The 11,011-nt window shown below is 42.8% G+C and overlaps 1 protein-coding gene across 1 annotated transcript in view; it reads right to left on the bottom strand.

Moving 5' to 3' along the window:
• Tiam1 (TIAM Rac1 associated GEF 1) overlaps window positions 1-11,011 on the bottom strand; it is a 211,521-nt gene that overhangs the window by 117,909 nt on the left and 82,601 nt on the right. Inside the window, exon 3 of the mRNA XM_055614916.1 lies at window positions 7,810-7,971. The gene's annotated coding sequence lies outside the window, so the exon portion shown is untranslated. The remainder of the gene's footprint in view (window positions 1-7,809; window positions 7,972-11,011) is intronic.

Raw genomic sequence — 11,011 nt, forward strand, 5'->3', positions numbered from 1 at the left:
CCCCCATTGAGCCACACATCATGATTCTCGAAGAGGAGCTTCCAAGAAAGAGGACTCCCTCCTTACGGCAGCCAGTACATCTCAGAGCAGCATGTTCTCACCCCTCTGACTGATGTCATTCAGAATCATTAGGAAAATGAGAAGATTAATGGTCCATGGAAGACCATGATACACCTTAACTCTTAAGTTTAGCATTTCTACATGCTTTACAAGAATAAGTAAAAAGATTTTTACCAACACTAAGGGCCATGTCCAATTTCCTAGAATCCATGTTTTATTATTTTACTTATTTTCGAGGTGTTAGGAATCCATCAGAGAACCTTAAGCGTTAACCACATGCTCTTCATTGAGCTACCCGGCACCTCATACTGTCGAGAAAATGAGGGATCTGGGGTTTGAACCCAGGACCTTAGGCAGACTAAGAAAGCTAGACTGAACTACACCCCAACCCCAGCTCTTAATTTCCCAAAAGGCTAAATTAAGTATTAGTGTTCCTATGTGTTTTATCAATAAACAGAAGACAAAGAACAAAATGTTAGTTGCAGCTCAATTTTAAGACTCACATGGGTGGAAATTCAGAGGAGGAAAGAATCAGTGAAAGAACTGAACGGAAGAAAAGACGAAACTGTCAACTTAGGTGTTGTCACAGTGTATTACAGCCTCCTGTGTTACATCTATCAACAGCCTACAAACATAAACGAGGGCTTTCTGGGGAGGTCCCTTTCCGCCAAGAGAAAACTAATCAACCTAAAAGCCCCAAGAGAGGGCTCCTGAAGGAAATGGCTAAACGTGCAAGAATTATAACTGTCCATGCATCATGCTGACGGGCCTGCTGGATTAATAGCACTTTTAGTAGTAAGATTCTTTTCATGTGCCAAGGCAGGAAAGAAGGCATTTTATCCTCAGTACTAGAACCTAAAGACAAGTGCCAAGTCTCCTAAATCCTACCAGGACAGATTCTTAGGGAATGACCTCGGCAGAGTCAGCACAAAGTATAAGGCAACAAAAGTTAAAAAGAAATAAGTTTCTAGAGGCTGAAGAAGCACTCCTTAATCTGAAAGCCTTCCCCTGAAGGTCTCTGCAGGGCAGGGCAGGGGTGGGGACAGGCTCTATAAATAACATAAGGCTGAAACATTAAAACTGCTCACTGCTGAGGAGACACAGCCCTGCCCAAGGCAGGAACCCTCAGAGAGTGGGCGAACCACAGCCCTTCTCACACACAGGTAAAATGCCAGCTACCCCATCACCTTCCTGTGCCAGCACACTTGCGACTTGTGATGTATTTTTATTTAAAACGTTTAAAGGCTTGTTTCTTTGTTTATGTGAGGACAGGCTTGTTATTTCATAGTGGAAAGTGAACTTTAAAAAAATATATCTACAAAAGACCAGAAATTCTGCACTCAGTCCAAAGAGTTAATGAATCCATCCAAGCCAGACGTAAGAGACAAATCAAGTACATGGCCAGCACACAATCCCAGCTAAGGGTGAAGTCTTCAGGCAAGGAGGATAGTCATAAAGGCATGAAATACAGATAAACACACAGAAATCAAGACAGAAGAGACAAGGCCCAGCAAAGATACACGTTTAGTATACATAATCGTGTCAATATCATGCCCCAAGCAGAAGAGTCCACAGGTTTCCTCACACAACAGGTTGTAGTCAAAACACAGATGCCTTAAAAACAGTGTGTAAAGTCAGCTTCAGGCTGTGTGTGAGTGATGTACATGAAATATAAATGAATTATGCACTTACACTTGGATTCCACCCCCCAAAATACCTCAAACATCTAAAATCTGAAATCTGAAACACTTCTAGTCCCAACCATTTTGGTTAAGAGCTATTGAGACCTGTACCAGACCACAAACTGGGAAGTCTCACCAGCACTGATTTCTTTTTCAGGGCAACGCTGACTTAGATCTAGACAGCTATTACATGCAGGTGGTGAAATGGGGGTAGTAGATACAATTTTAGTATATAGCCTTTAATACTTAAGCCACACTGGTATTCAGGCTTCCTTGGCCTCTCTTGAGGCTCCTACTCATGCTCTTCTTTCTGCCTGGAAACCCCCTCCTTACTGGCAACAGTCTCATTGACACCTGAAGATAGCATGGTATTGTCAGGGAGGCCTTCCCCGCCTTCCGATTTCAAGTACCAACCTCTCCTGCAGAACTCAGCTCTTACCCTTATTATCCCCTAATGTTTACCACAATAGTTCACATAAAGTATCACAGAGACAGTTTATTTGCTCATTTTCTTAATTCTGTCCTTTCCCACAAAAAATGAGTATCAGGAAAGTCGAATATTTTACTTATTTTGCTTCCTCTTGTAGGTCAGGGACCCAGAACAGAGCCTGACAAGGGGTGGCTGCTCAACAAACAAACAAACAAACAAACAAACAAACAAACAAACACACAGTGACTAAAAAACACCCTTAATATAGAAGGTCACAGCTCATACAATAAAAGCCAGGAGCTAGAGGAATGACTGTTTAACAGCACTTTGCTGTTCTTCCAGAGGGCCAGGGTTCAATTCCACGAGCTCACATGGCCTCTCACAATGCCCTGTAACTCCAGTGGGTGGTGCTACTCTCTTCTGGCCTCCATAGACAGACATGCAAGCAAAACAGCCCTACACATAACATTAAAATTTTAAAGACAGACAATAGGGCCCACCGGGTTGCACACGGCCCTCATCTGTGAACTGTACTTCTCCACCATGGCCCCCACACTACCTCAATCCATTGAATCCTTCCTGCACTTTCTATCCTCCCTGGTTTAAAGCTGCCTGGCAGAAGCTTAGGAAGAGGCTAAGTTAATAGCCATCTCTGCCTACAGTCAGGGCCACAGGGGCAGAAACGCCCAGGTCCAAGATGACTCAGAAAAAGGGAGGGGAGAGCACAGCAGCACGATGAGCTAGAGTAACAGTGAAAGTGGTACGTCAGGGAAAGTGAGGGGACAGCACAGCAGCACGATGGACCAGAGTAACACTCCAAGTGGTATGTGAGGACTCAGGAGGTCCGGAGATCCCAGGGTCAGTAACAGAAAGAGTAGGGCTGCTCCAGGTCTCATGACCACCATGACCTCAGCTAACTGATGACATAAGCTTTCCAGTGGCTGAATGTACTACATAGGCCTTTAAGGGAAGAAGCTAAAAGTTATGTTTAGGAAGATTATCAAAATGCACAACTTTTATTAGGGCATTTCACGTGTACATATGGAAGGACTGATTTTATAGGGTTCTTTAGCTTTCTAAGTCCATCTGACAAAATGGTACAGATACTGTATCACACTGTGAGGTAAAATTATCACTGAAAGATAAAATTATCACTGTAAGATAAAATGATTCAGACATTCCAAAGGATAGGCATGTACACACATACACATGCTCGCTTGCTCGCTTGTTCGCTCACTCACGGGCGTGCGCGCGCGCGCGCGCGCGCGCACACACACACACACACAGGCAAATCCCTGAATTTTACCATACTATGAGACATGTGGCTGAGAAATAGGTAATGGATATACCATTTTGTAAAATTTTCCATGACTCTAATTATTTTAAAATAAAAAATTTGAAACAAATAAATCAAGTCTTAACTAAATGGGAATGGTCCAATTTAAAAAAAATTAAATCTAAAAGTAAGGAGTTTTTCTCAAGAAATACATTTGTAACCCAAGCAACCCTTTCTTTTTTACCTAAAAGGTACCTAAAATATCCTACTATATTATAGCTTCAGTAAATTAAGCAAGTAAGAAACAAAGAAGCACTTAGTAGGCATCACTGGGAAAATGCTGCCTGGAAATGCTGAGGAAAATATTGCAACCTAAGTAAATACAGAGGAAGGGATTATCTGAGGACAGAACTTTGGTTTACTGTAGTGAGCAAAAACTAATTGCTAATATCTGCCATCAATAAAGAGCAAAGTACTACCTCACTCCATTAGTCACCAGTAAAAACTCTAAACCAAAAATAAACAGACCAAGGAAGAGTCCAAACTTGAAGAAGACACTCAACAGACAGGGAGTCCCTCTTGCTTTTTGTTTTCTTTTTGTTTGGTTTGGCTTTTTAATTGATCCAACTTCTCTCCCAGGCTGGCACCAAGGCTGAGCACTGAAGACAGCTGTGAAGAGGCAACAAGACCAGTGGACAGATTCTATGCTTCTGAGCGGAAGAAGAACGGTCCTTGGAAGCCAGAGATTGAGCGGGGAAACAAGTCTCTCCTAATGTCTCTAAGCCCATATATACCTTGGGTGCGCATGCCTGGGGCTGACTCAGAACAACACAGCAGACAGAGGCTTAAGGCTGAGCAGCCCATGTCTCAGACTGACCCTTGTGGGCACAAATGTGGCACAAACCCAAAGTATTGCAGCAGAGGCTCTGGATACATGGCTGACATGATGAGACCAAGAGCTTGCACTCTAAATCCTAAACCCAGGCTGGTGACTTTCAGATTCCCTGACAGAGTAACAGCCATCACAAGACCCATGTCCATCAGGTGATTTTCAACAAGACCCAGAATCCCACAATATAATGTTCAAAATGTCCTTGTAGTATTCCAAATACTAGGAAAATATAACCAGCTCCTGCGGTAAAAAGCCACCAACAGATGCCAAACTTCAGGAGGCCCAGACATTGGAATTATGATGGAAAGAAGTTTAAAGCATTATAAAACATTATAACTATGTTCCTCAAGTAAAGGTAAATGTGCTTAAAACACATGAAAACCTAACTGCTAGGCCAAGCAGTGGTGACGCATGCCTTTGGGAGGCAGAGGGAGGTGGATCTGTGAGTTTGAGATCAGCTTGGTCTACAGAGCAAGTTCCAGAATAGCCAGGGCTATGCAGAGAAACACTGTCTTAAGACAAAACAAGAAAAGAAGGAAAGAAAAGAAAAGAAAAGAAAAGAAAAGAAAAGAAAAGAAAAGAAAAGAAAAGAAAAGAAGCATAACTACCTGCTATATGGGATCACCATGAACAATGATTTGTTCAGAAAAACAAAATGCATTTTTTAATGACTTATTTATATTTATTTTATGTACATTTGGTGTTCTGCCTGCTTGTATGGGTGTGTGCAAATATCAGACCCTCTGGAACTGTAGTTACAGACAGTTGTGAGCTGTCATGTGGGTGCTGGGACCTAGAAGAGCAGCTAATGCTCCTAATTGAGCCGTCTCTCCAGCCCCCAAAATACATTTTAAAATTTATTTTTAATGTATTTTATATTCATGGGTGTTTTGCTTAAAGAGGTCAGAAAAGGGCATCTGATCCTCTGATCCTGGGGTCACAGGCTCACAGATGGTTGTGAGCCACCTTGTGGGTGCTGGGAATTGAACCTAGACCTCTGGAAGAGAAGTATGTGCTCATAATCACTGAGCCATCTTTCCAGCCCCCAGGATACATATAAAAGTTTGGGTCACACACACACACACAAGACTGCTTAGCCCTGTGAGCCTTTTTATCAAGTTGTTTGGGAACATATTAGCTCTCTGAAAACATAACCTCCTACAACGAAGTTAAGCTTGGAAAAATCTGAGCTGTTGTTAATATTGGAGGGGGTGGCAAGCCTGGCATGATCTAAAATTTATCATGTGTATTACACTTTTAAATCACCCTTTCTTAGTACTGTAAGAAACAACATTCCAGTTTGGTCTGAGTCTTGGGTAGTGATAACAAGGAAAAGGAATCCAGCAACTGCAGGTGATGGAGGCAGAAACAGGTGCAGAAATAAAAAAGATACAAGAGCATGCAAATAATCACATCTCTTGAGCACTGCAGAGATTACAATAATATTTTTATGATTTATGATGTCTAGCTTCCTAATGATACCAGGACTTTCTGGGATGCCACTGGCAGACAGTAGGCTGTTCCATCCCAGGAACAGAGCAGGAGAGTTGGTGACCAAGACCAACTGGCTGACTGGCTGACCCTAGCCTGCCCTGCGCAGGAGTAAACATTTAAAACCACAGTCTCACCACGATTATTAACCTTCTTTGGAACAAAACTCCTCTCCCACAAATCAAAGTTCTAATAGAGATGAAACATAAGCCACACTCTTGTGAAAACTGGTGTGCAGGAGTTACTCTGGACAAAGCACATCCAGGTCACTTCAATTTTCACCACAGTTGGTTATTTTCCTATAGGGGGTGGTGGGACTTGATCCAAGGTCTTACACCAGGCTAGGTGAGCATGCCACTTCTGAGCTACATCCCTACAAAACTGATTTTGTTCAGAAAATGATTTTATTTTTAGTTGCTCGAAAGTGCCAGAGAGAGCACAGGAGGGCTCTGGAGAGAGCACAGGAGGGCTCTGGAGAGAGCACAGGAGGGCTCTGGATGTCCTGGAGCTGGAGTTACAGTTTGCTGTGCGTCGCCTAACATTTTGGTGCCAGCAACAAAACACTGCTCCTTTACAAGAGCAGCAAGTGCTCCGAAGCACCGAGTCTTTTCTCCAGCCATTATGTTTCATTTTTAAAGATAAATAAACAAAACATTCACAAGCTTTAAGTCAATGAAAGTTTTCTAACCTTAAAGGGGTAAGGATGTCACATACACAGAGAGCTACAACAAAATGTAAACTCTGGACAGATGTCTTAGGAAAGTATCTATGATAAGGAAAACACTACCTAGCTTGGATCTCCATGTATCCCTTCAATGTGACCTCATCACATTGTCTCTGTCTGTGGCTGGAGTTATTTAAGCCTACACAGTCCCTCCTGTTTGTCATATTGCCCCATGGCAACGGGCCATCGCCCACCTATCTTGGCATATGCATCTTCTTTTTATGGAAATTACAGTCCTGTTTATCATTAAGACGGCCTCAAAGAAAGCACATTTCAAAGTCTCTACGAACTAGATTGCAAGGTCTGCAAACTCCTATTAGGCCAGTCCCACTCATATCGTGCTAAAGTGAAAAGTTAACTGCCCAGGCCAGGTCTCACTTCTGCAGAGTAAGGCAGAGTTGCGAACCCCAACCATAAGCTAGCTAATGATGGATGTGAGTTATAATTATTAGTATCACTTTCCACTCCCCCGAGGTAGCTAAAATTTTATTAAAATAAATGCAGCGATTACCCTTTCGTGACTGGAAAACAGACCTCTGAGGCTGCAGGGGAATGGAGGAGCTGTATTTATTTCAAAGTTAAATTGGAAGTGAGAATCACAAGACAACAGATTGCAAATTTAAAATTAGCTTCTGGTGGGAGGTCTTGGTTTCGAGCCTGTTTTTTCCTACTGGATGCTGTGCCTGAAGATGGAGAGGGGAAAGAGCTAAGATTAAACAGACGAAGCTCTCAAAGTTTGTGCTAATTCGTTACAATGCACGGACGGAGTTTTTGCCAAGTCACACACAAATACCCCTAGCCCAAGAGACTAAACACGTTTCAGCAAATAAGCAATGATCTTATTTAGATTTTATTTTGACTGTATTTATCTTTACTCTTCAAAGACAACCTGAAGCAGAAATATGTCATTGTTTTGAGGCTGGGATTACTAAGTTTGCTAAAAACAAACAAACAAAAAAACATAATCCAATATAAAGCTGGTGAAACTCAGAGATAAAAGACCCTGAGGCAATTCACAGGAAAAGAAAAGACCTCAGAGGTACCTACTCGAACTTCCCATTTCCTTTTGGGCTAACGCTAACGCCTTTCAATGGTTAGATGGGTGCAGCTGTAATCCACAGCAGTGACTCCGAATTCCTTTCCCACCATGTGTGTAAGGCAATTTCAGTGACTGCAGTCTACTGTGTGGCTCCCACCACCTTTGAAGTACTTTCCCTCAGTCACAAAGGCTCAAATCTAGATGCGCAGACCTACCTTAAAAGGCAACAGTGGTGCCCAGCTGGACCAAGAGCACTGTGGCATTTAGAAACTGAGGCTGGCAATGATGTCAGTGGCTGGAGTTGGGGCGTACGTCAGCACCTGCCCCATAGGGTGCTATCAGGGTCTCACCTGAGTCTGGGAGAATGTGCCAAAAACCTGGAGGAGATAGAAAAACAGAAAGGCAATGGTCAGGCAGCAGAAAGGAAAGAGCCTGCACATTGATTTTCTAATATCAATTTAATGTGAAACACTCTACCCTTAAATACAGACACGACATTCAGCTATAGGTCTACAACGGCAGGCTCAGTGAGACACACACATAAACGCCAGCATATTTATATTGATGGTCACAGAGAGCCCTGTATACACTTGAACCTGTCTGTGGATGTAGCACTGGTTGGCATAAGCAGGTTACTTCAGAATACTGCTCATTCTCTTCCCTCAATTGTCAAAGCATCTTAACAGAAAAGCAAGGAAACAAGGAAGCCTCAATAGTCTCACAGACTTCGATGAGAAAGAGACTTAAAGAAAGTGATGTATGTGTTGGAGAAGTATGGGGGAGTCTTCCACAACTTAATTCCACAAACTTTCCTGTCCTCCATGTGTTTAAGATGACAAACATCAGACTCAGAGAAAGCTCATGAAGAAAACGCAAACAAAAGAGTTTAGGTAAAATGACGATGACAGTGATGATGATGGTGCTGGTGATACACTGACAAGGACAGCTCCAAGAAAGGACAGTGTAACGGCTTTGTTGTTGTTGTTGTTGTTATTTAGCACTTGAACCTGGTTTTCTGAGGTAAAACTGCAAGTACTAAGGCTAGCAAAAAGGCCTAAAGTATCTTCGAGTGACTTTATTTTACTCGTCTCCAAAGGACATTCCTCTGTGGGCTGCAGGCCTCAGCCACCCACTGTTGGTAGTTTCAGCAAGGTGGGAACACAGAGAATTGCCTAGTGTGTGGAAAGGAGCCACAGAGAAGCAGTAAGTAAATAAATATATACATCCACACAGAACAGAACAGTGAGTTTTGTTTCTCCTTTATCTTGGAAAACGTGCTGTTTAGCCATGAAGCCCATGAGTCACGCTGGCAGGGGAAGGAACAGAAGTTCTAGCTGAAGCCCATTATTAACCCACAATGTGTGCCCTTTCCACGATTGCCCCCACTGCCATCCCGTTCGTCCCCTTTTCCCAGGCACCCCCATCCACTGCTCTCTGCAAATTTCCCAAATTTCAAAGCAGTTCCTGAATCGCTTAGGAGCTGGCAGATATTAATAAGCAACAACCCATTTATATTGAAATGGACTCATTACCATGCCAGCTGCCAATAATTTGCAAGGCTAGATCCTCGCTGGCAGCTAGGCTGCGGGCGGCGGCTGTCCCTCCACCTGCACTATAGAGGCTGATAATGCAGTTTTTATACTTAAAAACAAATTATCCTATCTACCAGAATTAAAATGTTTTCTATCTATATTCTTCTAGGTCTGAACAAAAGCACTAGCTGAAAAAGATAAAAGTACAGGACATTATTCATAAAGCACAAAGGGAAACAACAGAGTCTGTTTGCTTTTTTTTCCCCTGATTTTAGGAGAAACAAAAAAGTTCCCCATAACCTTGTCTGTGGAATTGAAACATGAGGTAGCCTAAGGAGGAGCCCACACTTGTTCCATTGTAATCAGCAGATATGCCAAGAGCACAACGTTCCAACAGTCACTCATTGTGGCTGGAGCTGGTGGACACTACAGTGACCTTGTGTGTGCATCCCAGGGTGCCTTGAGAAAACTCAGGGTTCTGAGGGGTTTTCTGAGACCCACGAACAGTTCTAGATAATGAGAAAGCAGCTTTGCACCAAGCTCAGAGTCGGGGGGCCAGAGCCTGGGGGATCACTGCGTGCATTCCTTACAACATGGCTCTGCGAGTTGCATCTTTACGTGCAGAATGATTAGGGACATGCTGTTAACCCCACCACCTAAAACTGGGGATAATAATAGTTCAAAACTATTGGGTTGTTATGAGCATTAAATGAGATCATCTACATTACATAATCCACTTGCCTGCCTATCCAGTGATCAGTTCTGCTAAATGTGAACTATTCTTGCCACTACTGTTTAATGTTTGTAGCCTGTAAGAGGCACACTAGGGGACAGGCTAGCATGTCACCTGATCCTCTGAGACGGAGTCTTACAAGTAAAATGAAGTCTGTCCCTTTACATTCGTTATGGAACAATTTGGGGACAAGATTAGGCTAGCTGGCAGATAGGGCACACTCAGCTTGTCAAAGCTCCTGTGAACACACAAGCCAAGCTACGAAACCCAGCAGCTCCGCTGGGACTTACACTATGTACAGGCAACCCTTCTGATGTCACTGAGGTATTCAATCTCAATATAATTATACTTCAACTCATAGACCATTTCCGTGCCAGGTATCAAATGACCAGTTTGCAGAGTAGAATGTACAGGTGGTGGGGAAAGGAACATAGGGCTGAAAGGCCCGACTGCCCCAGTCCTGGGGAATGATGAAAGTGAAGACGGCATCTCAGAAGTTCTTTGTTTGTGTCTTTTCCTAAACGCCTTCAGTGCTTCTACTGGACCCTCTGCTGCCTGGTTGCTGGAGTCCGGCTTATTGTTTTGTTCCATTACAAGTTCCAAAAACCAATGTGTGCAGGGAAAAGAATGTTGTACTTGGCTTCAAAGAACCTATCTTCAATGACCAGCCCCCCACCAAATCCTATGTGAGATAATTCTTGCTTTGCCCCTTTTTATTCACCCAAAACATCTGCAACTAGTCAACTACCAAAAACCAGAAAATTGCTTTCTCCCAGAACCTAAAAGTGGCAAGGGGGGTAGGACAGGGTCAAAATTATAAACATTCATTTTATAAACAGTAAATGCCAAGTAGACTTAAGTTGTAGTATTCATATTAGCTTCCAAATCAGAATGTCCTGAATGGAATGGATTGGACAGGCAGATAGATGAGATAGATAAATCAAACAAGTGATCTAGGGCACTAGAACTTTGTTTTTAATGAGTTAAAAATCAAGAGTAAATGGCTCAGCCGTTAAAGGCTAGGCTCACAACCATAAATATAAAAGTTTGGTTCCCAGCACCCACGGCTGTCTCTCCAGCGAAAGAAAGAAGAAAGAAAGAAAGAAAAGAAAGAAAGAAAGAAAGAAAGAAAGAAAGAAAGAAAGAAAGAAA

This window comes from Psammomys obesus, unplaced genomic scaffold, assembly GCF_907164565.1.
Source record: "Psammomys obesus unplaced genomic scaffold, mPsaObe1.curated_primary_1811, whole genome shotgun sequence".
NCBI lineage: Eukaryota > Metazoa > Chordata > Mammalia > Rodentia > Muridae > Psammomys > Psammomys obesus.